Source organism: Ochotona princeps, chromosome 22 (assembly GCF_030435755.1).
Source record: "Ochotona princeps isolate mOchPri1 chromosome 22, mOchPri1.hap1, whole genome shotgun sequence".
NCBI classification, from domain to species: domain Eukaryota; kingdom Metazoa; phylum Chordata; class Mammalia; order Lagomorpha; family Ochotonidae; genus Ochotona; species Ochotona princeps.
The window spans coordinates 29,428,253-29,455,510 of record NC_080853.1 but is presented as its reverse complement, the minus strand read 5'-3'; the positions used below and the strand labels follow the sequence as shown (position 1 = coordinate 29,455,510).

Genomic DNA, 27,258 nt, shown 5'->3' with positions numbered 1-27,258 from the left:
TAGCAAAAAGAATTATGGCAGGACTTTGAAAATTGGCTGACCTTATTTTTAAAAAAAAAAAGCATGTAGAACCAAATTACCTAAAGCATCCCATAGAATTGTCTTCTAAAGTTAAATAACTTTTCTGAAAAAGTAGTGAGGTTCCAATGCTCAAATAGCTAACCACTTACATGTTAACTATGACCAAATCATCAGTAGTCACCTAACCCTGGCAACATAGGTTTATACTCTGGGAGGGAAGTGAAAAAAAGTTAGAAAACTCTAAGTTCGCTTTTACTGCATAACATATCATCCCACACCCCAGGGTCTTAAAACAGTGGTGATTAAGTTAACTCATGATTCTGAGAGTCAGATATTGGCTTAAATGGATAAGCTGCTCAGGTATTTAGATGACCTATTTTGGCTGTGATATTTCACTTCTCTTCCACTTTATGGATGGGAGTTAGAAGGAAATAATTCACCGCAATGACCTGAGTCTGCTGTTCTATGAGCCACAAAGTTTCAAGAGAAAGGCAAAATCATGCAAGATTTCTTGGATGGCCAGACTTAGAACCAACTGCAAATACTTCTGCTGCATTCGTCAAAGTCAGAATCATCTAGGTTTGATTCATGTGATGTGAAAATAGTTTCCACCTCTCAGTGGGAAAATCTGTAGTCACATGGGTACAAGAAGAACAGTAACCGAGCCTATTGTCGTAAACACTCTACCACAAAGACATTTTCTAACAATGTTACCAGAGCAGGTAAAATCAAGCATCATCCAGCACCAGCACCCCTGTTAATTGACAGCTAATTACACAGATCTCTGTGACTTTGAAGAGACTTTCCATTTTCTCAATGATGTTTTTGCTTTAACCCTAGCTAATCTCTCCCATGTTCATTTTTTTTTCAGTTACTGGTTGACTTAATTGCCTCCCCCAATTTTTCTGAGCTAGTTGATATCCATAGCAATTCTTTCTGATCTTTTACCTAGATAAGATGACCCTGGGGATTTCCAAAAAAAAAAGCTTGTCTTCACAAGACACTGTCTTCACAACTGTTATACAATTGTGTTGCAAAAAAAAAAAAAAGACAAAATCTGTATAAATAGTACTGCAAGTGAGAAATGAGCTAAGAAATTGAGGGTGCTGTATGTATACATACCAGAATGCCAGAAACAATGCCATCAAGACCTCCCAGTGCATTGTCCCTTGTGTAGAGTGGAAGAGCCGGATGGTCACGTGGGCAAATCCTCAGATTGGTTTTGTAGATGGAAACAGAACACAAGCCATGTGTGTAACTCTACATTATTCAGCAGTCATATTTTAAAAGTACAAAGAACTTCATGAAACTAACCTTAAGTAATGTGTTACCTTGATAGATGCCAAATATTAGATCTTCATGGTAAATACGACTCTCCTGTTGCCTTTGAGCTTTTTTTTTTCATGCTCCGTGTCAGGTAAGGGCTAGAATCAGCAGACATGAGCAATAAATGTGGGTTCCACAAAGGACTAAATTGCAATTAACCATTGAGGACTTAAATAGGATTTGATAATTCAGTTTGTAGTAGCTATTTCAATATTGTTTCAAAGAAGTCTCAATTTTCTCTACATTTTACCTTTACAGTTTTGAGATTTAATGTGAGCCCAACTAATTTGTTAATCCTTGCATTTCCTAAGCAATGCATACTGCCACTGGATTCCGTTCGGCAGATTGTACGTTTTCTACAGAGATTAGTGTTGGAACAACCTGTAAGGACAGCCCCTGATTTCCTCAGGGTCCTTCATCGGGACATATATTTCCCAGTAAACAAATTTCATGTCATTTACACTTAGAACTCCCACTTGGGTCTGACTTCTATGACAGCTATTTTTCGCCTGCTATAAAAGCACTTAGGTCTCTTAACTCCACTTGATGGGCATTCCTTCAAATATTCATAATGTTTTCTGTGCATGTCCAAGTTTCCTTTCTGCATCCATAAATATATCAGTAAAAGAAGAATTATGTATCAAGCCCAGACAGGCTCAAACTTTAGCTTGAGATGCTCTTTGAAGTTAACAAGCTCTGTAACGCACATCACTAGTTTAAAAAATGCCATTTCTAGACAAGGGCTGCAATGACAGTGAGGGGAAAATAAGAGCACAAGAAAGAATTTCTACAAGCTGCTAAACTCCAAAAGCTATCACCACAGCCCTAGCCAACACAAGTAGCATATTTTAATTGGCATGAATCTATTACAGACAAGACTAACAAGAAACCTGTTGGCTTTTATGTCCCCAATAATCTAGCCAATAAATGAAAACTTACTGAGCTTTTGAGGTATGTTGACAAGTGGCTGGGCTGAGTGATTGACATCAAGTGTTTCAAGTTGCACATGTTCCTTTTAGCAACTGTTGCCACAGCTTTCACTACCTGGAAAATATGAGCAATAGAGAATGCACAGGTTGATGACAGACGCTTACTTGGGACTCCTGTCTCCAGTTGAATTTCATGGAGTCTGAGTAAGCTGTGAAGCTACAGAATGTCTATTTCACAAGGATGGAGTTCCTGGTAGCTCTTGCAGTTACATTTGTTTCTATACTGGCCCACTCTATTTTCCCCACTGGAACATAAGTTTTCCAAAGGCAGGGACCTCATCTCTTGAGTCCTTGAAGCCAAGAGCATCATCAAGCACCTGCTGAGTGCTTAACACCTATCTGCTGAGTGAATAATAAAAACGGGTAGTGGTATATAGAGGATTGCAGGCTCTACTATGGGATTTTTCTTCAAGGAAATGTCTTGACTGAAAAGGGGGGTGGGTGGGGAGGGAAGAGCCAAGATATAAGCCCTTAAATAATCCTTGTAAAAAGAATAGCCTAGGCATAGCACTTTCCCAGTTGAGCCATAATTTATGCTGACTCCAGTGCAGGAAGCTCAGAAGTCCCATTTAGGCTTCCCTTGTCTAAAATCTCGGCTGCCTAACAAAACCCAGCTTGTGTAACTAATTACTACCATGGCAGCTTTTCTTCCTTCTTTGCGCTTTCTTGTGCGATATTCGACTGCTAATAAAACTGTCAATTTTCTTTGACTTCAACAAAAGGTCGCACATGACAACAACCTCTTTTGCCTACTAACAGCAAGAGCCTTTATTAATATTTTAAATGTACACAGTGGTATTTTCAAAAGGTCAGGTTTTTTAGAAGATATAAAATGTCAGTCCTAATTCTCCCCCCCTCCTCTTTCTCTATCCGCCATCACCACTGCTTGCCTGTTTGTTCTCTGATATTGTGCTGATCATACATTGTGTTTAAGTAGGTAAACACTGGCTGCAGACATCTAAGTGGGCATAGCACAGAGGTCACTTGTCTATCCTGGCCAGTTACTTCCAGCACTACAAGCATATAGACGGTGATGGGACAATTTCTTAATGACAACATAAGTCATTCCTGTTACTGTATTAGTAATTATTAATATACTAATATATATCATCTACTATATATAAAATTTATAATACTAATAAAATTTATATTATATAGTGCTAGCTACATGATTTATTATATAGTAGTAACGATCCTGATCTTTTTTCCAGTACCAGTGATTACTTATTGCCATAGATAATATTTTGTTAACTGACCTTTTTTATTCCAAGATAGTTATAACCTCACGTGCAGTTGTAAGGAAAAATAGACATATTTACCATACTATTTATCAAGGTTAGCTACTTTAATTCATTTTATCTTCTGGTAATAACCTGGAACACTATTATCAATATCTCCATTAAATGTATTGTGATGTTGGCTATAACTGCATTTCATGTACATACAATTAGAGGAGAGCTCACATCATCATTATATTGATTCATTTAATAAATGTGGCATTTCTTGCCATTATGTACAGCATTGTGTTACATCTTGTAACATCTAAATTAGCAAAAAGGAAGCAGGGCAGTTAATAAACAAACTAGGATGATATCTTTATCCACCATGAATTCCCAAGATGTGTGCTGTACCAGCCTGCAAGTTCAAAAGTAGATTCTCTCCACCCGGAGGAATAATGCTATGTCGTAAAGGGCACAGGTTTTGCTTTATATACCTTTTGAGAAGAAAGAAATTAGGACAAGTAGACAAAATATTGATGTGAATGGAGTCCCCACAACACATACAGAACAGTCAAGCAAAAACACTATTTCCTTCTTTTATGGATAATTTTTAAAATCACACTTTGCAGAAGAATACACACAATGCCTGACAGCCACGGGAAAATTGTTTATCATTCTGCACCATTGGGAATTTCCAGTTCATGGCATGAAATTTTGGCTTACCACAGAGAATTTAGAAAGAAAAGTCTGGGGCTCCAATCCAACTAAACAGGACACTGAAGCTGTACAGAGGACCTGAGGGGGGAATGGCTTTTAGGAAATACATTTTTAGATAAAGGGAGGAAATAAATGTCCTAATGAATGTGGAAATAGCTAGCTTGTCTCATCTCAAAGTGCTAGCTAGCTAATACTATTTAGTCTATTCACAGTATTTACTTTCCTGGTCTTTCCATAATTCCATTTTGTCTCTCTGCAGTAGCAATAGTGGTTCATATGACACTTTGGGGTTAACTTTGCTTACATTTCCACTGCCTCCTCGAAATATATTTCATTTACAATTAGGCAGGCTAATCACAGATATAATAGTCAATACTCTGACATGTAGTAAACAAAAATTAAATTGGGCAGCAGCAGATCTGGAACCAATCCTAATTACTACTGATTGATATTTTGTGTCTTTAAAGTCCACTGTCAGTCCATTTTATGTTGCTGTGTCAAAGTTTCCTAGACTGGATTATTTATAAAGAAACGATGCTTGTGTTTTTTTTTTCCTAGAGATTCAGGACCTCGGTGCGTTTACCTGCCCACTCTAGTGAAGACCCCAGAGCCACATCGCTACCTGGAAAGTGGCACCTTGGGAGAGTACATGAGGGAGCGATTATGAGGTGAGAGGACAAGCAAGCAGGAAAGGCTTCTGCCTTTGTTTGGTTTTACAACTTGCTCTCTGAAGAACTAATCTCTTCTCAGGTCTGAGAGAAAGCACTCATCCATGAGGGCAGGATCTCCTTGGTTACTACCTGCCACCAAGGCTCACTTCAGAGAGCATCCTCCATGGTGGACCACACTTCCACCAGCTACATCTTGGGACGTACAGCCTATCCAAACTACGGCATTTACTCCCTTCTAAAATGGTTCACTCTTTGATGGGTGTCATGTATTTGTTCCCTATTGTTAGAATTCTTGTTTTAAGACCATTATAAAATAAGTAGATATAACAAGACTATTGTAAGTACCATGCTGAAGACAGATATCTATCATTAAGGAATTATAATGGAAATTAAAACTTCAGTCACCTAATAGGAAATAGATTTCTTACCTAATCAAGCTTATCCCAAATCATGTTTGAATTCCTGTGCTCTCTATTTGCCATCTAAAATGTCTCAGTTGTAAATTTCAATAAAACCTTTGCAAAGCAATTTGGTAGGAAAATGTTTTAGCTCACTGCCTTTTGCAGTGATAAGCAGAGAACATTGAATCCCTCCTGCTCCTCTCATCATGTAAGGATGTTCAATACCCCAACGTGTGCTTCTGAATAGTTCCTCTTGCAGAACAGAGTCGGCTGCAGCTGATGATCAATTCAACTCCTGGGCACACTGAAATGTATTTTTAGGAACTGTATTTAAGTAAGATTGATGCAAAAAGAGAAGTGGAAAACACAAGTCTTTAACTTCTTGTTTTTAATCATCTGTCAAGAACAATTTATATGTGCCTTCTAAGCACTTTGCAAAGACTGACATTGGTGTCTCCTCTACCTATGTTTATCCATAGATGATGTGAGCCAATCATTAGTGATCAATACAGTAGAAGAAATAGCAGATTCTAAGTAGCAGCATCTCCTAAATGTGCTGCTTCCAGCCCCAGCTGATCCATTCTCTCCTCATCCAGCTCCCTTCCTGGAGACCCAGGATAGGCTCCTAGATTAAGACCAGCCCATCTCTGGCTGTTGCAGCTATCTGCAGAGTGAACCACCTGACAGAAGTCCTCCCTCCCTCTCTCCTTTCCTGTAAATGTGCACTTCCAATAAGTTTTCAAAACATGGAAAGATGATGTAAATTCGGGAACAAAATATAGAAAGCCCTTAAAAAGTTAAAAGGCAAAGTCTGTACAGCCTAAAGTAGATGGTTATAGAAAGTAAACATCAACATCCAAGGGATGACTGAGACTCTACCTCACTCTATGCCATGATCTGGAAAAAAAAATTGTAGAGATATCTAAGATTTTCACCTTTTGTCATCTCTGGGAGTCAGTAATAATATTAACATTACTGTAATAATAGTAATAATATTCCCAGAAATATGGGAATGACTAAGTCACTGCTGCATTTTCTATGGAATAATATGCTTGAAGAGGCTACAAAATGGGAGATGCCATACGGTGTCAGAAAATGACTTCAGATGATAAAAATCAGACTGATAGTTTTGTAAAGGAAGAGTGACATTTTCTTGACCTAATACCTCTGCAGTTATTTCCTGATGTATCCCCATCAGGGGTGAAATTCCTGTAGAGACACAGAAAAGGAACTCTTTGCCCTGTAATAAGCACAATTGATGGTCCCTGCTACCTGGTTTGTATCAAAGAAATCTGTCACCTCTTCCAACTTGAAGCCTGTTTGAAAAGATCTGTCATCTCCCTTTCTACTTCTTTCTAGTGTTTGTATTTGAAAGTACACAATGTAATTTTGATTATACAATGTTTATATTCATAAAAACACTCAGAGGCACACTAAATAGAAGGGATAGGAAGTGGATGCTTTCATTGCCTTTTCTCTTATTTCCAAATGTCTTCTAAGTTTGTTCATTTGCTTTGCTAACTAGTCAGAGTATGAAATTGAGAAGGACAGTGTCAGCTTTCCTCCTCCTTTAAAACTTATCAAAAACAGAAATAAATGCATCTGGTGCATTTGGGCATCAGAGGGAAGACACATGAGACAACCTTCTCATTTTCATGGCACAGCCGAGCCTAGGATGAGTAGGGAATAGACCAACAGTATAGATCAAGATCACGGACTTGATGCCAAGTCTGCTGAACACCAATCCTGCAGTGGGTTTGGTTATGACATCTCCATTTTGTTACACTGCATTTCCTAAACTGAATTAAAGAGTGCAGTTCCTCCAACTGTAGATTGTTTTCAAAGAGAAAAAACAAAGGGATTTAGGAATGTGGTCCTTCATTTCTGTGTCTATCTTGGGTCAAACTCTGCTGATGTCTAAAGATACCTATATCTTTTCAAGCTGTTATCTGAAAACTCATAAACAGAAATGAAGAAGAGCTAAGAGTTTGCTAATGTAAGGGTAATGCTAAAGATGTTGATGAGGTGACACCAATGTTTCTAACTTTTCTGTTACAGTGATGTCCATTTTTATATTGAATATCAATACATAAAACAATATGCCCACCCTCCATTTGTTCTGACTTAGTAAACACAGGTTTTCAAACCTCAACTTTTATCCCACAGAGACAGATAAACACAGGTGTGAAGCAACCTGGACTAGAAAGTGTCATCATGCATGTTGATGGCCCTAGTGCCTTGGATAGAATAGCCCTGGGGGATGGCTTCCAGACTGTGTCCGCAGCATTGAATGCCAGTGGCTCACACACATAACATGTTCCATGAAACACTCTTATCCCCCTGGTTCATTCACCCAAGTTCCCCAGCAGCTCTTTATGGGATCACTTCACAAATAAGCTGCTGACACTTAGAACCATTTGCTTCTGGAAAACACATGCTGTGTCAAACTTCTCACAGAAACGCTGACCTAGAACCAGGTTTGTTATCATACACCCCTGCTCAAGATAATCCTAAAGCTAAAATGAGATGCTGGACTCTATGCTTGGTATATGCTTGCAATGAAAGAACCTCAACTGAACTTGAACTGTGGTTATGCAACAAGGTGGAGGAATCCAATATGGGGGGAGGGTTTAGGGAGGGGTGGGGGGAATCCCAGTACCTATAAAACTGTCACATTATGCAATATAATTAATTTTAAAAAATTAAAAAATTTAAAATGCCTCGTCAACTCTTGAACATCAATAGGGCCTTGTGTTGATTCAGAATCTACTGGAACTTGACGTAAAGGAGACTGACTTGAGAAAGAGTTAAGCTATTCCATCCTAGTAGCACATCCATGGTTCTTCCATCACCCCAACAGGTATGTCTTCCTCCTCACTGCTTAGGAAACTGCTGATTTGCCAGTTTGGAAAATAAACTTAGATTGTCAAAGCAGTCATAAGAAACTCAACAGGATACACAGCTATAAATTATGTTGTGCTAAAAAGTAACACACTGCTTTCCTCTTCTCTCCCAGGGTTTGTCACTTTCCAGTGACCTGTGGTTTATTTTTCTGAAGATTCACATTAAACCTCTCAGTTTAGAAGAGATGAGAACCCATCAACCACTAAGCATCACTATAATAAGGTCAAGAACATTACCAAATTTGTCTACATAAAGAAGACAAATTAACTCTTGGAAATCCCAAAATATAGCACTCTTGCTGCCTCCCCTCAGTCTTTGTAACAGGATGCTGAACAATCTAATTAGCAGCTAGCAGCCTGTGGGGGCATCTGTAGCATTTTTAACCTCAGTTTTGAGGCAGCAGAATGCTAATGGGCCAGTTATGTGTGCTCAGATCAATGGTCCCTCACCATTCTGTCACTGGGCACTTTTAATTTCAACAACTAGCTGGGTCATTCTGGTGGGTGTCAACTGAAATTCACATCATGAGTGGCCATAGCTAGGTGCATACCAAGGAGACGGGGGTCCTAGAATGTGCTGTCCACTTTGCTTCTGGTTGCTGCACTAGAGCGGGAACTGCATGTGCCAGTAATTGGTGCGTGCTGAATAACCCACGCCAATCTCTCAACCTCAAGGGAGGCATAACCTAAGCTGCAAGTTAGCTTCAATCTGATGAGGCAGATCTGGACCTTCTAATAGTGTGTTCCTGCTTCATTTTTGCTCTTCCTTTTTCTTTCTCTCTTTTCTACATCCTCCCCACTTCAGTTCTTCCAGAAAGACTACACATCGATTTGATTCTCAAACATCTGAAGTAACAAACTTCCAGAGGCACAGTCCTCTTTAAGCTCTGAATCTCACAGCTTCCATCTGCTCCTTCACTTCCCGTCTTTGGAGATGCCACTGGCCCCTGTCCCATACTGATCTTGTTTGCAGTTAATGTTTATCCTCTGACCTGAAGCCTGTGTTCTGATTCCAGACAGTGTGTCTTCACATCTCAGGGTTCATTTTTGAAAAATCAAAACCTGTTTCTTTAGCCTTTTCTGCTCTGCATTGTTACAGCCAAATTCCATGCAAACGTGGAACTGACAGAAGACATTGCCCTATGCAAATGGCACTCCTACAATGCCCTTAACACACATGTGACCACTCTCCATAGTGGTGATGCCGCCACTAACAATGGCAATAGTTGTCAAATACCAATAAAAATACTAAATGTAGGTATTCAACAAGATTGTGTTTTGCAGTATCTAACTTTCCCAGAAAGACTTTAAGGTAGGTAGCATTAATCAAAATACATGTTGGGGAAAACTAAGGTACAGTCAAGCAACTTTGTACATTGCACCAAATTGCACTGTGGCCAGTCTGGCCAAAGACTGTTTCCAAACCTATCGTGCATGTATGTCCTTAGGATAGAGTGTGACAAAGCTGCTGGCATTTTGGGGACAAAGGTAAAGCCCAGGTTCCTTTACCTAAAGTCAAAATCCACATGGGTCCAGTGCCACTGGCAAGAGAGCTTTGTTCAAGCTATAGCAGGCACTGCTCAACTGGGTCCCCACTTCATAACCTGTACCTACTCAATGACAGTATTCCCTCATGTGGTGCTAACAGCCAATCACCCCATTTTATAATATTCTCAAAATAGACCTCATAAAGCATTTCAAGCAATACACTTGCTAAAATCAGTATTTAAGAATGATTTATGTAGGGAACAATGCAGAGTTTACATTCCCTGTACGTGTTTCACACTCACTTGCCAGCTAACACCCACCTCTTCTTCCTGAAAAATTATTCAACTTCTCTTCCTTTTTTATGTAAAAGCAGAGGTCAGACCAAAGTTTATTCCCTTGAAATGACATTATATGAAAGCCCTGTTCTCTTAGACGGCTGGCATTTACTCACAAGCAACTTTTTTGCATCTACCACTAGAAAGATTACCATTTTGTTCCCCCCAGATAAAGCATGCAAAGTCCAGAAGACTTACCAGTATTGGAAAGACAGAACAGGCATTTATAACATCATCCCAAACCCCAGAACATAGAAATGATGGAGGAGCATGGCTTAGCAGATAAGACTCAAGATCAAGACCCCACCATATCCAGTATTATGCTGTTGGATTTGGGTTCCAATTTTGCTCATTTTCAGATTCCTGCTAATGTAGACCCTGAGAGGCAACCATGTTGGCTCATATATCTTGGTTTCTGCCACTCATGTAGGAGACCCTGGCTGAGCTGGTATCTCCTGACATCAGGCTGGCCTAGCCTAACCATTACAGGGCATTTGGGAAGTGAACCAATGGAGGAGAGCTTCTTCCATTTATCTCTGTTTTTCTCTATCTGTCACTGAAAGAAAGGGAGAAAAGGCAGAAAAATGGACAGATTTTAAAAGAAATGCAAAATATGCCAGTCCCCCAAAACAAATATAGTATGTTTTCTATGGTACGTGACAGTAAAAAGAGAATACCAAAGTTGTTCAAGAATGAAATGGATACCTTATGATTTAATCACTGCTTTTAGCCCTTGGTTATACTCCTATGGAGCACTTGTCTTTAACTTCTATTTGTTGAGTATGATGGTTAATGATGCATGAAGCCTGTGATTATAAACACATTGAAATTGTTTTCACAAGAGGGTATACCTAAGAAGCCGTTGAACTTGACTGGACAATAAGATGCTGGACTCTATGTTTGGTATATGCTTGCAATGGGGGAATCTCAACTGAACTTGAACTGTGGTTATGCAACAAGGTGGAGGAATGCACCATGGTGGGAGGGTTTGGGGAGGGGTGGGGAGAACCCAAGTACCTATGTAACTGTGTCACATAATACAATGTAATTAATGAATTTAAAAAAAAAAGAAAAAAATATTGTTTTCACAAAACTTGGAGGGAAGTATAATTATATCCTAAGAATTATATCTGTAACACATGAATTATGGTCTCTTTACATTAATAAAAATGTTTGAAAAGGAAAAAATGTGGCGACCTGGACTTGTGCATGCTGGGAAAGTTCAACTCTAACATGTACACATACATATGAAATGCATCACATTATACTGGTACTATTCACAGGATAGTTGTAGAGCATGCTTTTATTCCAACACTCTCACTACTACAAGTGCTGTAAAGGTCTGATCATGAATTGAGGTCTAAGGCTACACTTTGTCATCTGTGCTCAGACCATCTCTGTACATCTAAATTAATTTGGAGGAAAGATCTAGCTCTAAATCCAGGATCCACTGTGAATCTGAAGCCCTCCCTAAATGGTCCTTCCTCTCCCCCAACTCATCCTTCACTATAACATGCTCTAGTCCAAACAACTCCTAATGTCTATCAACTAATATGTGGGCAACCAGAGAGCAATGCCATGTGTTGAGAGAAGATACAACTGGTTAAAGCAGCACTACATATAAAGAAGTTGTCGATTTCAGTGTTGTCTCCAAGTGATGAGACAACCTTTCCATTCTTTTACTCAACTGTGTACAAAAATCAGTCCCAAGGACCCAGAAGTTAATGTACTACCTTGCTATGTGTGATGAATAGTCACAAAAAATTACAATTAAGAAAATTTTCAGTGTGTTATCTACATGGTGTACTATTGCATGGTTGATGAAGACACACCAAATATTTAGTTCCTTGGCAAGAAAGTTTCTCAAGAAAATAGCAATGTCTAGATTAAGGTACTCTAATACAATTCCACTTAAAGGGATATGAAAACTCACCTCAATTTGAGATCCACACTTCTCCACTAGAAACAATCAATGGTATAAATGCCTTGTAAATGTGTCAAAAAGAGGCCATGCCATCCGGTTTTTTTTACCTACAGTTTGGAATGGTTATTTTTTTAGATTAATAGGTATCTTTTAAATATGAAATTATGGGCTGTAATGGGTTCAGAAGATGCTGGATAATGGGTTCCTCTACCCCATAGTACTTTTCATGTCGATAAGCATGGCCCTGTTTCACTTCCCCTCAAAAATGACCCGAGTGACTTACTTGACCAAAGGAATGCTGTGGAAGTAGCGAGTTCTGAGTCCAGGTCTCTTGAATGTTCCTCCTCTAAATGCAACCTCCACCCTGTGAGAGACTCAAGCCCGTACTGGAGCTCTTTGCAGGTTTTGCAGCTAGCAACGTTGACAGAGCTCCCAGTTAGCTACCAGCTGCAGAAACCAAGTGCCTTGGCTGCACAGCCTACTGAAGCCCTCAGACCACTGCACCTTGACATGCCATTTACTCCAACTGCAGGAAATATCTAAAGTAGAAACCACCAACCCTGTCAACCCACAGAACCGTAAGATGTATCACCACTCGGGTACATAACAAAACTTTTTTATTGTTTTCTTTGAAAGAGCAACAGACTGAGTCAGCTAGAGAGCAAGCATGAGAGGGCAAGAGGGAGAGAGACCTTTCATTTGGTGGTTTCTTCCTAAAATGACCAAAAAGCTGGGACAAGCGCCTGGTTGAAACTGGGAGCCAAGTACTACATCTAGATCTTCCATATGGATATAGGGATCCAAGTACTTGAAGAATTAAGAGCTGCCTCACCAGATGTATTATCAAGAAGCAGGATCAGAAACCAAACAGCCAACTACCACTCTGCTATGGCATGCTTTCAACTGGAGCAATTGCAACCAGAAAATGCCCATTCATACAGTGTTGTTTGAAGACACTAAGTATAAATTAGGTGTTAATTAAACAGTGGCAGAAAGGAAAGCGAAGGAGAAAGTGAAAAAGTGTCCAGAATGTCTATTCAATTATACATAAACGTGTAAGATCCAACTTATAGCAATAAAGTCCTTCTCAAGAGGGAACATCAATAAAAGGACTTATATTTTGAGAAAAGTTCTACCAAGTTGTGACTTTTATATACTGACCCAGTTAATATGAGATGGAGTTGCAGCTTGCAAACCTTAAGTTTTTTTTTTTAATTACTAGATACTCTTGAAACATTCCTTTTAAACTAAAAAGCAACCAAGTTCAATCCACTCATTAAATATGAGCATGGAAGATGGTGATTCTATAGAAGTAGAAATTCTCCAAATGGTATAGAATTTAAGGTTATTTTTCAGTTGAATAAAGCTGATCTTTGTTTTATCCCATGAAATACTGTCTTTTGTTATGAACTTTAAACTGACATCTAAGCCCTTAGGAGCTCCTGGACACTAATCCTTTCATTGTCACACTATTCTTTGGAATAATGAAATACTGAATTATTTAGAGGAGTCATCTCAAAAATGAAAAATGAACTTAGCTCATTCCTTTCTATAATTTATAATAACTGATATATGGTAGTAATCCTCAAAATGTTCACAAAAATGTGTCTTATGAAAAACTATAGAGTCCAAAATATTTTTGTAGCAAAATAAATCTATCTTTGAACTCCACATCCATGATCTTTTTGAATTCCCCTCATATCCTGATTTACTTAAATTGTATTACTACTTGGTTAGATTAATAATACAAAAATATTTCCTGCGAAAATCACAAAGTAAATATTCAAAGATTTGAAAGCCATATCCTAGGGATTGAACTGCATGCAATACACACTCTCTATTTTCCATTTTCATTTTCTGGTTTTGTTTTCAACATATAGAAACACAGAAAACAATTGTAGCTTTGTGATATACCATGAAACTGAGTGTTAAGGGTTCATGGGCTACAGTTTGCCAACCTCTGTTTTAGAACAAATAGTTTATGCATGATATATACCAACATGAAAAAGTATTGTTATCCATCAACAAAAGAAATAGTGGTCAATATTTTTTAAATGTTGGATTATATGAAGTGAATTTATTTCAGAAATTCTCAGTACATTTAATATATGACTATATGTTGTAGGTAACCAGGAGACTAAGGCTTTAATGTTTTTCCAATTTTAACTTTCTCTTCTTGAACGGGCAGGGCGATAAAGCAACTGTGAAACAAAGACAGCACCCATCTGCAGCTTCATTTCTCAAGTGTTGGCAGCTACCAGAACTGGCCAGGCCAGAGGCATAGGGCAGGAATTCAGTGCCATGCCTTCCCACTGGAGTGGGAGGAACCCGAATTACTCAAGCCACTGCTGCTACCTCCCAGGGTCTGCATTAGCAGCAAGCTGGTAGCAGAAGTGAAAGTCAGGTGTCAAACTTAATACACTCCACAACGACACAAGGGCACACTGATTGCTGGCTTTACAAAAGGGCACATATCCCTATATTTATATAGAGATATAATTTAGAAATGTCATTCTCAGTATGTTAAGGAGATAGTACTATCCAAAACTCACTGTTGAGTAAAATCTGAGTCCTTGCTTAAGAAGTGTATATGAACAAACAGAACAGTTGAAATAGTGTGGCACTGGCAAGAATTGCTACAACACTGAGTTTAATTCCTGAATCCATCTAAATTAAATGCCTCTTGTACACTGCTGTGAAGTCTCTTTTTTCACAGGAAAGTCTTCGGAGTAGTGTCTGCCAATTTCCTACAGAAGGTGGGCTGATGTTTAGGTCGGACCAAAATAGCAGCTTCCATACTCAGGAACTAACTGCCAACCTAGAAAACTACCTCTCTGACCAGAAAGTTGCTAAAAACTAAGTCATCATTTTCTTGCTTTTTTTTTAAGTGCCTAAAAACTTTAAAATAGAAACTAGTAGGAAAGTTGTTTCCCCCCTGTTGTGATTGAAGTCTTGATAAAAGCAGAATTAAAGTAATTGTCTAAGAGGAGAGATTTGGTGACCTCAGCTTCACTGTCCATGGAATTTCCTAAACTGTTGGCTCAAGGTTACTGATATTGTATTGAGACAACTGCACTTTTCTTTCTCTGCCTCTAATCTTGTCGTCACCTCAATTATAGAAGAGTATAAGCAGGAAGAACATAGGTTCATGTACAAATCATTTATGTATCCATGATGTGCTGTTAGGACACACATTCAACTTCACTGAACTTATGAGCTGCCTATGCAATTGAAGTACTACAAATTACATGATAGAACAAAGGTAAGGTTTTATATCATGTGCATAATATGAGATTAAAACAGTTTTCTCTTGGGTGTGCATTTGGTTTGACAGTGCAGACAGCACCTGGTGCACCTTCTCTCTATAGTTAAGTCTTGTCTCCTTCCCATTCCAGCCCCCTGGCTAACACACACTCTACGACTGCAGGGGAGTGTCACCTCTATGGTAGAGGCGGATGGAGTCATGGGCTCGCACTAGACCCAAATGTTGCCAGCATTTGGAAGTGACCCAGCCGAAAGAGGATCTCCACATCTGACTCTTCCTTTCAAATGAAATGAAAGTAGGTATTTCAAAATTATTTTATATTCTTTGTATTCTTTCTTCCCATCGTGTAACTTAGCTAACTATCAGTTTTAGGACTGCACAAATAAATTTTGAGTAACACCAGCAATAACATCAATAGTCAAAGTCCAAGGTTTAAGAGAAGAAACTTCAAAAAGTTTATGGGAAATGAAACTGAAAGATGTATATTTGAGTAGAAAAACAAATTGAACATCCACACATAGATTTTTTTATATAATGTGAATTTCCCATAGATTTTGAACTATGCTGTTTATAAAGACATGCCAATATTTTGTGAAGGTGAAGCAATTAAGGGTTGTTAAGTGAGAGACTGAAAACTCTTGGTACGATACTGCTTTCTTTCAAGAGACATTCTCAAGGATGAGATCATCTTTTTGTGAGCTAAGCAGCATCATGATGGCTTTCTAGAGTTCGCAAACTTTTCCCATCCCCTGCCATTCACATCTTCCTCTCAAGTTCTAACCAATAGAAGGCAACAGCACAGTAACAGTCACGATACTTCCCTAGGCATGTTTCAGCGTCTTTTAATTTTCGTTTATCTTCAACTCTTAAAAAGCTCACCATGGAAACAAAGTGTCCAAATAACTATTAACAACGCTTTCAAAAACACAAATTCCATATTGATAACTGATTCTCAGTGTCCATAAAACTAGATCAGAACCAATTCCAAAAGAATAGTTCAAGAAAACCCAATTGCCCCAGGGGAGGAAAAATCTTCCAGAGACTTGCCCTCCAAATCTATCAAACTCAAATGGTTTCCCTGTAGATTTCAAATACATTTTAAAAGAACAGATAACAGTAAAAATGTAGGGGAAAAGTTTTGTCTCTTCAACTAATGTTATTGGAACAACTGACAGCACTACAGAAGTGCAAGATTTCCACCTGTCACACAAAAATCAGCTCAAAATGGATCAAGGGACCAAATCTGCACCCAGAAACCATCCAACTCTTAGAGGAAAACACAGGACACTCTGCATGACACAGACATTGGTAAAGACGTCTTAGAAAAATCAACAAAAGCACAGGCAGTCAAAACCAAAACAAACAAATGGGACTACGTCCAAGTAAGAAGCTTCAGTGCAGCAAAGGAAACAATCAACAATGCAAAGAAACTACTAACAAAATGGGACCAAATCTTCAGACATTACACAATAGATATGGGACTAATAGCCAGGATTTGCAAAGAGTATCAGAAATTCAACAACAACAAAACAAACAATGCTCTGAAGAAATGGGTGGAAGGAAATGAGTACATTTTTTTTCAAAAGAACAAATTAAAATGACTAATAGACATGGAAAATGCTCAAGCTCCCTAGCTATCAGGAAAATACTAATGAAAACCACACTGAGTTTCCACATAATTCCAGCGAAATTGGCCTACATTTGGAAATGACTGGTGTGTTTGTGAGGAGAAAGGCACCCTACTGCACTGCTCTTGGTGGGAGTATAGGTTAATGCAGGCACTATGGAGTGCTAAGAAAACTGAAAATTGATCCATTATATTACCCAGCTATTGCATTCCTGGGAGTACATACAAAAGAAGTGAAGTTCACATGAGCAAGTGACCTGCAACGTTGTATTTATAGCAGCACAATCCACAATAGCGAAGATTTGGAAAGAACACCATTGCCCATCAAAAGAGGGATGGATAAAGAAATTGAGGTGCGTCTACTCTGTGGAATACTATTCAACTGTTAAAAAGGATGAAATTCTACCATTTGCAACAAAATGGTCCCAACTGGAGAAATTAGCCAATCCCCAAAATATAAATATCATACAAGACAACCTTCATGCAAAAGACAAGCTAAATAGATATGCAGGTAAACATGTTCATACATCTCATCAATGAACTGTACAACAGAGACTAGCATACTGAGATGTGAAGATATACTGGAATATTCATCCCTACTCCCAAACAGAAAGAGAACTCCCAATAAAACTGGACAACAGAATATCTAGATTTTCAACCATTGCCTATACTTACAATGCCATGATACACTTAAATCAGAATGTTGGATTGTAACAGTTGCTGAAGGACTATATAATTGTAATAATATGGCAGAAAACTGGGTAGGAAAGAGTAGGGAGGGAGGAAGGTAAGGTAGAGGGGGAAATTGTTATAAAATCATATATCAAAAATAATATCAAATGATTATAAAATAGATACACATAAAGCTTATCATTTAGTCAAAATAAAAGAAAAACATAGGCTTTCTCTTGTGAAGATACTACTAATATTGTTAAGAAAACCTCAGAAATTTAAACCACAAGTCCAATCTGACAGGCAGAGCGATATAAAAATCCCAACAAAATATTAACAAAGTATGTAGCATACAAAACAGTAACATAGGAACACAGATGAGAATCAATAGGAAAATTCAGGAATTTGAGTTGCACAATCTATGGAAAAATTACTTTGCAACACACGCATACACACACATGATGTGATATTAACCACTCTGTTAATATACTTGACCATAAAATGCCAAACATGCATCACTGTCTGCTAAAAGGCATCACATGGATTCCTACACATACGCTTCTGCAAATCTACGATCAGTGCGAGATGCCCAGTTACCATTCTGCTGCATCAGTCAACAGCCGGTAACAATTGTTTTGAATATTTGGTGCTCCCTACCATTCCATATGAACTTGAGCACAAAGATTTTAGGATTTTAAAATTTAATTTTTCCCAGTAAAATATAGAAGAGAGTAAGGGAGAAACACAGAGATCCTCCGTCCACTGGCTTGCTCCTCAAATGGCTGCCAGAGCTGGGAAGGTCCAGAGCCAGGCACTTTGTCCAGGTGTAAGATTCAGGGGCTTAGGGACTGTGGGGGCATCCTCCACTGCTCTCCCAGGCACCAGCAGGGGATGGATCACCCATGGAGCAGCCGGGACACCAACTGGCACTTCCATGGGATGCCAGACCCAAAGGTGGAAGATCGGACCGTTATGTCACCGTGCTGGCCTCATTGCTGATTTTTGTATACTTAGCTTGTTCTTGGTAACTTTAATAAATTTATTAGCTCTTGTAGCATTCTTAGGGATTTTTTTTTTAATTTGTGCATTTGGGTTCTGGCTTCTGGCATGTGTTAATAGAGATAACTTCATTTTTCTAAAGGTTTCACATATATATTGACTGTGTACTCACACACACATATATATACATAAATACATATACATGTTATAGACTTAAATTGCTGAGCTATTAAAGCATTGATATGCAAGGATCAAAATCTGCTTGACTTAGAAAACACCAAAAAGTAGGAATAAAATAATGCTCTGAAATACAAATGACCACAATTGAAATTCAGCACTAGACCAGAGAAATGCTGAAAGCATTCCCCTTAGTGTCAGGAATAAAGCAAGGGTGCTGCTATCGCTTCAGCAACATGAACTAATGCAGTTAAGTAAGCTAAAGAAAATATTATAATGCAGTTTAAAAAGCTAAATATTATAATGCAGTTAAGTAAGATAAAAAAGTATTGTAATGAGAAACTAAGAAATAAAATAATGTAGGTTTATGGAAAGTTGAAAATGTAAAGAATCCAAACCAAAACAATGAAATGCTCTCCAATCATAAAAATAAAATCCTGTCATTTGCAACAAGATAAATATAACTGGAAATTATAACGCTTAGTGAAATAAGCCTGTCTTAAACATGTAAAAACACCTTATGTTTTCCCTGATTTGTGGTCACCTAATACACAGTAAAGCACATGTAATTTAGGAATGAGAGGGGCATCATGAGATATGATTATTATTTATGGCTTCTGTCTATATTCTGAAGGAAGAGTTTTTCTTCTTAAAATCTTTAGCCAATGGAGTTTTAAGCTGTGATCCTGAATGGAAATGAAAATAACCCATTGGATTGTTTTTCTTTCAGAAAAAGAAGTAAGTGGGAGGAGAAACAAACAGGAGGAGGGTAGGGTGGGAAGCTGTCACCACTCCTGAATCTACACTGTGGAATCTGTGAAATAGGTTTACTTTTTATATTAAAAAAAAACTAAAAAAATCAAAATATAGTTGGGCAAAAAATCATAGACTTGGATATTCAAAATATTAAGAGTTAAAATGGTAAGCTTAACAAAACTTGCACAAATCTATGGAAAGATTACTTTGCAAGACTTGCATACAAGATACAAAAATTCTCACTTTTGGTGTCAAAGATATTAAGCACTCTTAGGTTAGCTATAAATTGAAGGAAAAAAACAAACAATAAATGGACCAACAGCATTCTATTTGGAACAAGATATATTCACCTGAAAATTGCTAAGGAAAGAGTAAGCAATCAACAGTAACATGAGGGCCTAATGTTGTAGGAGCATAGGTCATGGCTTGAACATCAGCGTATCATAAGACAGTGAGAGCCCAAGTCCTTGCCATAATTCTTATTCTGATCAATCTCCCTGCTAACGTGCCTGGAAAATCAAATCATGGCAGTCCAAGTACCTGGGCCCCTGCTGCGCGGGTAGAGGACCTGAACGGATGGCTTTAGCCTGGCCCAGATGTGGTTGTTGTAGTCACCAGGAAAATGGCACCTCTCTCCTACCACCCTGCTGTGCGTACGTACGTACGTGTACGTGTACGTGTACGTGTGTGTGTGTGTGTGTGTGTGTGTGTGTGTTTAGGAGAAAGAAACTGGCTCTGCCTTTCAATCAATTACATGTTTTTTTTTTTAATTATTTATTATTTAACTTCAGTAATTACATTGTATTATGTGACACAGTTACATAGATACTTGGGTTCTCCCCACCCCTCCCCAAACCCTCCCACCATGGTGGATTCCTCCACCTTATTGCATAACCACAGCTCAAGTTCAGTTGAGATTTCCCCATTGCAAGCGTATACCAAACATAGAGTCCAGCATCTTATTGTCCCGTCAAGTTCAACTGTTTCTTAGGTATACCCTCTCTGGTCTGATGACAGAGCCAGCAGAGTATCATCCCAGTCAATTGAAAGCTCCAACATACCATCAGCAAAAATTTACATCATTATGGAATTAATTGACATAGTAATGAGTAACCAATATGTTAAAAGTAAATGCGGGTTCCCAGCCACCTTCTGTGACCTTTTTTTTAAATAATTTTGAACATTAATGAGGAATAAACAGGAGGGAAGTTTAGACCAAGGACATGGTTAAAATTATTACATAGGCACAGTAATTTTAACAGTATGATACCTGAATACTGAGTACAGGTCAAAAACAATGCAAATACACTTGGCAATTAACTATGCTGTGAAGGTGACATTTCACTTGAGGGGTTATTGAAGAGATATGGGAAAAAAATCTAAGTACCTGTTTTCCCCTAGAAAACTATGAATCAGAAACTTTAAAGATAAGCTAATTTTGTCGGAAAGCAACTAGAATTGTCCTTTTTTTCAAAACACACATGTTCCATAGATACCCAAAAGGCTGAAACAAGTAAGCACTCCAGTTAAACATTCCAATAAAAAGAATGTACATTCTTTTCCCCTATCTTTTGTGCTCAACTCTGGAACTCTACCAGTTATAGATGATAATTGTCACTTATTTATAGGAAGGCTGCACAAACATTTGAGGCTTCCTTGATTTTAAAGCGTATTCTTTCTAATTATTCTTACTAATTAGATGTACTACACAGAATCTTCAGGATCCCTAAGTGCCTGTGTTCTACACAGCTCTTTTTCTTTATTTCTGCCTCCTCTGATAAGCATCTCTGGAATACCCACCCTGGAGAACTGTGCATAGAAAGCTCTGGAGCCCAGATCATTAAAAGCACCATGGAATTTGTCTTTGATATCCTCACAGTCTAACGATGGGGATCCACATGGAGAAAGATCATAAGGGAAGAGCCAAGAACTCATCGTACACATGATATGATCTGCTTAGGAGAGTAAGCACAAAAGCTGAGGCAGAAAAGCCGACTTACTATATAGGCATAGAATATCTTGAAGCATCTGGAGCCAAGGTTAGGTAACTAGAAAGTGAACTCTGGTTTTCCAGACACACACAATCACCAGGGCATGAAGTGCCAGCAGAGGGAGAGCACCCTGTCTGTACCACTTACAGCAAACAATTCAGGGAAACTGTGTGGCCTAGTTTTTCTTGCAAGGCAAATCATGCAGACAGCAAACATTCCTTATTCTCCCAACTAATATATTCTCCATCATCGTTGTAGCCATCATATTGCTGAACTCTGACAGGTGGGCTTAATCTACTCGCCCAGAGTTGGATCGATTTTAAACTCTGGAACTAATGCCATGCCATCATGGAAAGTAGAGAGCCCATCTCATGAAATAATCCTTTGTTGTCCTCTGCCACCTGGCATTTTGGCATTTAATATTTGATGAGTCATCTGCTAGTGCAATCTGCAAGTTCAGTATTACACTCATTGGGTGACCCTAGAGTTCATAAGTATTTGGTAAGTACACAAGAATAGGAAAATCCATAAACTAGGATAAAGTTGCAGTTTCTTGATTTTCTACCTGCATCACAAACTAACACTTCATTTGAACATGTGGATCTCATATCACTCGTCACATAGAACCATCTTCCAATTGCACATTAGTACATGCATCTTAGAATCCACCACTCATCACTAAGTACTCTTGTTTTTGCATGCTCTGATTGTAATCTCCACTTCACAAATGTGTAACTCCATTTAAGTAGGGTGCACTACTTAAGTACCTATGCCTTATGAGTGAGTGTGTATATGTGTATGGATTGTGAATTGTACCTCATGTGGATTCTCATATCCCGCCCTCAGAAAAGGGATTATTTGCACATAGTGGACTTTTCGAAAACAAAATTATATTCCCAGTAAAAAAGGGATAATCATATTAAATTAAATGTACACTACCCCTTGGGTTTAGGATTAGCCATGCAGGAAAGAATTTCAAATGCCCTCAACACCTGTAATGCAGAGAGACGCATTCAGAAAATATTAGAATCAATTTCAGAACTATTAAACTGAAATAAGCTGAGACATGCCTTTTGTCAGGCTAGAAAATGTCATCTTAAAAACCACAATTGTGAGCTGCATTTCCCTAGCAAGTTATCTGGGGCATTCAGAAGCAGCCACCCATGTCCTCATCGAGTACAGGTGAAATCAGCTCACCACTGTGAGGTGCTCAGCCAGGTACCCTGGACATCACCTTGAGCAAGGCTGGGAAGCAGCTGACTGGTGGCAGGCCAGCCAAGTGATCACTTGAGAAGTGATTGGGGAAGGCTGATAACTGTCTCTCTGGAGCTCTGCTGAACTCAGCTAATGCAATTTTGCTTGGAATTTAAATCAAATTTCAGTCTGTCCATTAAGAGATATAGAAGCTAATGCATCTTAAACCTGTCTTCTCTCCCTCCGCCCTTCCCTCTCTCCTCACCCTCCTAGCCAAGCAGTCTGGAAGGTGATGGGAAAAGTGTCAGCATTTATTGCTCCAGGTGCTGAATTCATACAAAATGTCCTTTCCTTTGTCTGACAGGATGCCTTCACGTTTGGAAAGAACTCTCCCTGAAACTGCACAATTAGCCCATCTGTTCAGTTTTCATTTTCTTCCCTGAAAGGACCCTGGTCTGCTTATTCTGCTTATTCTGTTTTGAGAACTCGCGTCCAAAGGTTACACTCATGGCATAACCATGATCCATGGCATAACCAAAATCCCTATTCATGTATTTTGCCTAATAGAATGCTATTGAAACTGCAGAGAAAACAAAATACTGAAGTATAAATATAAAAATTATCGAAGATGGCCTTTTTGTGTGATTAATGTTCTTTTAACATAGCTGCCACGTTCTAGTATTATAGGGTTCTAATTTCTATAACCAGCTAGTAACTTCCAAGAAGTGTCTTAATTAAGGTAATGGCATTGTTTTCCATACCAATTATAACACGAAATGTTTGTAGAGAGTGCTAGTGTAAAACAAGCTGTCGAGAAGTAAACTAAAAAGCTTAAAAGCTTTACAAATACTGACATATAAATGTAAATTCCTTACAGTAGAATCCAGCTGAAGAGTCTCTATTCATTAAAATACTATGAAAATGTAAGATTGTTACCCACAGTGAGTCATAGCTGTGTTCTTAGTGCTTAAAATTATATCAACTGATTTTGATCTTATTTTAAAATATTTCTTTACGTACTCTATATAGGTTAATTTAGTAATAAAGTATTAATTCAGAAAGAAATGCTGGGAAAATTCCAGCTGCCTGACTCATATACTTTTATTAACACACAGTAGGAATCTGTTGAGCTTAATTAAATTTGGCTTATACCAGCCTCCAAACTTCAGCAATAAGTATGGCCTAAAGCAGCTGCCACAGATAGCACAAAGTTGAGTCCTAGCTACACATGGCAGGTGAACCTCAGCCTTCACAGGAAAGTTGCTGAAACATGAGTGTACGAGGTAAACGCTGACTGTGGCCCATGACACTATACATGTCACTTTCCTTCCTGCATAAGTAGTACAGCGGGACATTCTGAACTGGTTCTGATCTGGAGCACAGCTTGGTGCTAGAACCTTTTTATATTCAAGTAACCTCTGTTGAATCTGACCTCAGTTTTTCTGAATGCCTCTAAGATCAAGCAGATCTTGTCCTAGGCATTGCATGTGGATTGTTCATTTTTCATACCAACCTTAAGAGGTATTATTTTGCCATTTTATTGATGAAGGAGTTGGGAAACAAAAGATTCAAATAACCTATGAAAGTTCTCATTAACAGCAAGTAGCCAGAATAACAGTCAAACTATTTCTCTGGGCCCCATCTTTCTCTGACTCACTCCAGTATGCTGCTCAACATTTTTTAGTATTATATTTAGTATTATTATTTAGTATTATAGCTACATTTGAAAGTCAGGTTTAGAGAGAAGGAGAGACAGAGAAAGAACTTCCATATGCTGATTCACTCCCGAAATGGCCACAACAGCCAGGCCTGAGCCAATCCAAACTCAGGAGCCTCTTCCAAGACTCCCATTGGGATGCAGGGTCCCAAGGACATAGGCTAACTTTGCTGCTTTCCCAGACCATAAGCAGGAAGTTGGATAGGAAATGGAGGATCCAGGACACAAAGCAGCACCCATATCCAGGACACAAAGCAGCACAAAGCAGGACACTGGCACCACAGGGTAGAGAACTTTCCTGTTGAGATACCCACAGTGCTGCTCCCTTTCCCCCATTCTAATAGCAAGTCTTGCTAAGGAATGACCTTCACCCATAATAACGTCAAGTCTTTAGAAAGATGTTAGGAATGCCTCAGTCAATGAAATTAATGAATCTGAGACTGATATGTATGTATGCACACACACACACACACACACACACACATATATATATACACATATATTTTAATGGAGAACTGAGTTTCTACTTATTAAAAATAATCTCTCAAAGCAAGCTAAATAATACTCAGCCATTATCATTTTTATGTAAAGGAGAGGTAATCTGATATCAAGATTGAAAAACAAATTTTATCAGAATACATTAGGCTTTATGAAAACGTCACATTTTCCTTTTCTTGCTGCCATGGGTTAAAAAAAATTATGCCAGTTTAGCACTAACAATTCTCAAAAACTTATGATCAGTGTTATACAAAAAGTCCGATTTCTTGGTTTCCTTCAAAAAAATTTACTTTGTAGAGAGAGCAAGTGAGCTCCCTTCTGTAGATCCATTCCTTCATTGGCTGCAATGGCCAGGGTTGAGTCAGAATCAAAGTCAAAGCCGGCAGCTAGAAACGGACACTAGGTGGCAGGGCCCCAAGTACAGGACCATCACTTGTTGCATTCCAAGGTCAGCACTGGCAGGAAACAGGAGACAGGAGCCAAAACCAGGGAATTGAATTCAGGTGCACCAGTGCGGGAAGTGGGCATCCTAGCCAACATCTTAACCACCTTCTCCTTCCCCTTAATATTATTCTTCTTATCCTTCTTCCTATGTGTCCTTTAGCAGCTGTTATCTGAGATATGGTCAAATAAAGGACAGCAGAAAGAAACAAGATCAGATCTGAGAAAACCCACACTGGACCTCTTTGGATATGCATAAAAGTAACTTCACTGACACTTCGAATGGTGCCTTCAAGACCACGTGCCTATAGGACACAGGATCCATGATTTTGGAAAGGTCACACACTATCTCATTGTCTGAATTTCTAACTACATAACATAAATATACCATAGTTTTATTGGAGTAACGTAATTCCACAAAGGTCCCAAAGGTCAGAGGGAACAAATATATACCTGGGGGAAGTTGGGAAAATTTTTTTTTTCTTTTCCCATGACCATTATCGTTTAGGCTGGGTTTTCAAGTTCTAATTCATAATCCATCCCATATGCCTTAAAAGACTAACACCTACTCATGCATTTCTTGTCTTTTTACCATGGTAGTGATCACTGAGCCACTCCTTGAATACTCTCCTAAAATTCGTTTACAAATCATCAGTAAGAAGTCAGTTGCATTGATAATGAGAGGGAAAAGAAGGGCAGGAAGGGAAGGACGACAGCATAGGAGCAGGACGTGGCCGCGCTTCCTACTGGTGCCCCACCTGCTGAAGTGAGAGGCAAGGGCACTGGACCAGTCCCCCACACCGGTGCCTTTAACCCAAAAGAGTATTTGACACCTAACTATGATTGGTTGTGGTTTTCATTTGCAAACTGTTTTTGTCCAAAATTCACACAAAGTCACTATGACTGGCACAATTGTAGACTTCATATCCATACATGATATAGGAACTACGTATTTCAATGCATAGTATATACACAAATATAAAAAGTCAAATAAAACTTCAGCATGTTTTCCTGTGTATTACATATGAATTTTTCTTAAAAAAATAACATCTGTCTGCTAAGAAATCCTCCCCTGGCAATGCTGCCTGAGGCAGAATGATGTTATTTTAAACTCTTCTCTCATTAGAAGAAAAAGGAGCCTGCTCCTTCAGAGTCTGCCTGTATTTGTACCAAGTCTTAACTGGCATTTTCATCGTGGCATTTATGAATCGTAATACAGTTCCACCGCAGTTTCTGACACACTCATTAATTTGTTCCCAGCGGCGGTTCATTACCAACATCACAAGCGGTCTCCCTGGGCACAAAGGGTCCACCGGAAATTAAGCAGACAGGGCTACAAAGCCCCTCCAAGCAAAGCCAAGCAGCTTCAGCTCCTGCAGCAGACCAGGGGTGGCACGAGGCAGCACAGATCAAAGGCATCAGTGCCTTCTAGGTGGATCCTAGTCTCCCACACTTTCCCCGGACCCAGCAGTGATGCCCTGAAAGGGGGCTTGGGGTCGAAGGAAGGGGTCTGCCTGGCTCAGGGATGTGCTCCCTCTGATCAGCCTTCTCTGAATGCGGAGGAGCAAAAACCACAGTTCCTACTGGAGAGAAGTGTCCTGCCCTTCTCCCATGGTTCCGTTTCTGTGTGCACTGACCTTTCACAGACGGTAGGAAGTTGTGAGCTCTGACTCAGAGCACTTTACCAACATCTCCTTGGTGAGGCAGGTAAGCCAGCAGACACTGCAAGAAGCGTCCCCCACTCCCATTTTTATAAGACTGTGTCCAGCAACATGAAAAAAAACATGCCAAAAAAAAAAAAAAAAAAAAAAACAGGCTGTGAGTTGTTTTCAGGAGATGCAGGTGCCTGCATCCTGGCAGGTCAGCACTTTGCTGAAGCAACCACTGATCCAGGTCCCCACCCCACCCCTGCGACCCAAGACACGG

General features: G+C 39.0%; 1 long non-coding RNA gene across 1 annotated transcript in view; it reads right to left on the bottom strand.

Annotated features, from left to right (window-relative positions):
• Positions 1-1,426: 1,426 nt before the first annotated feature.
• Positions 1,427-27,258, bottom strand: part of LOC131482974 (uncharacterized) — a 108,588-nt gene continuing 82,756 nt past the window's right edge. The window contains exons 2-3 of the long non-coding RNA XR_009247451.1: positions 2,287-2,391; positions 1,427-1,445 (exon numbers count right to left, since the gene is read on the bottom strand). This is a non-coding gene — a long non-coding RNA (uncharacterized LOC131482974). The remainder of the gene's footprint in view (positions 1,446-2,286; positions 2,392-27,258) is intronic.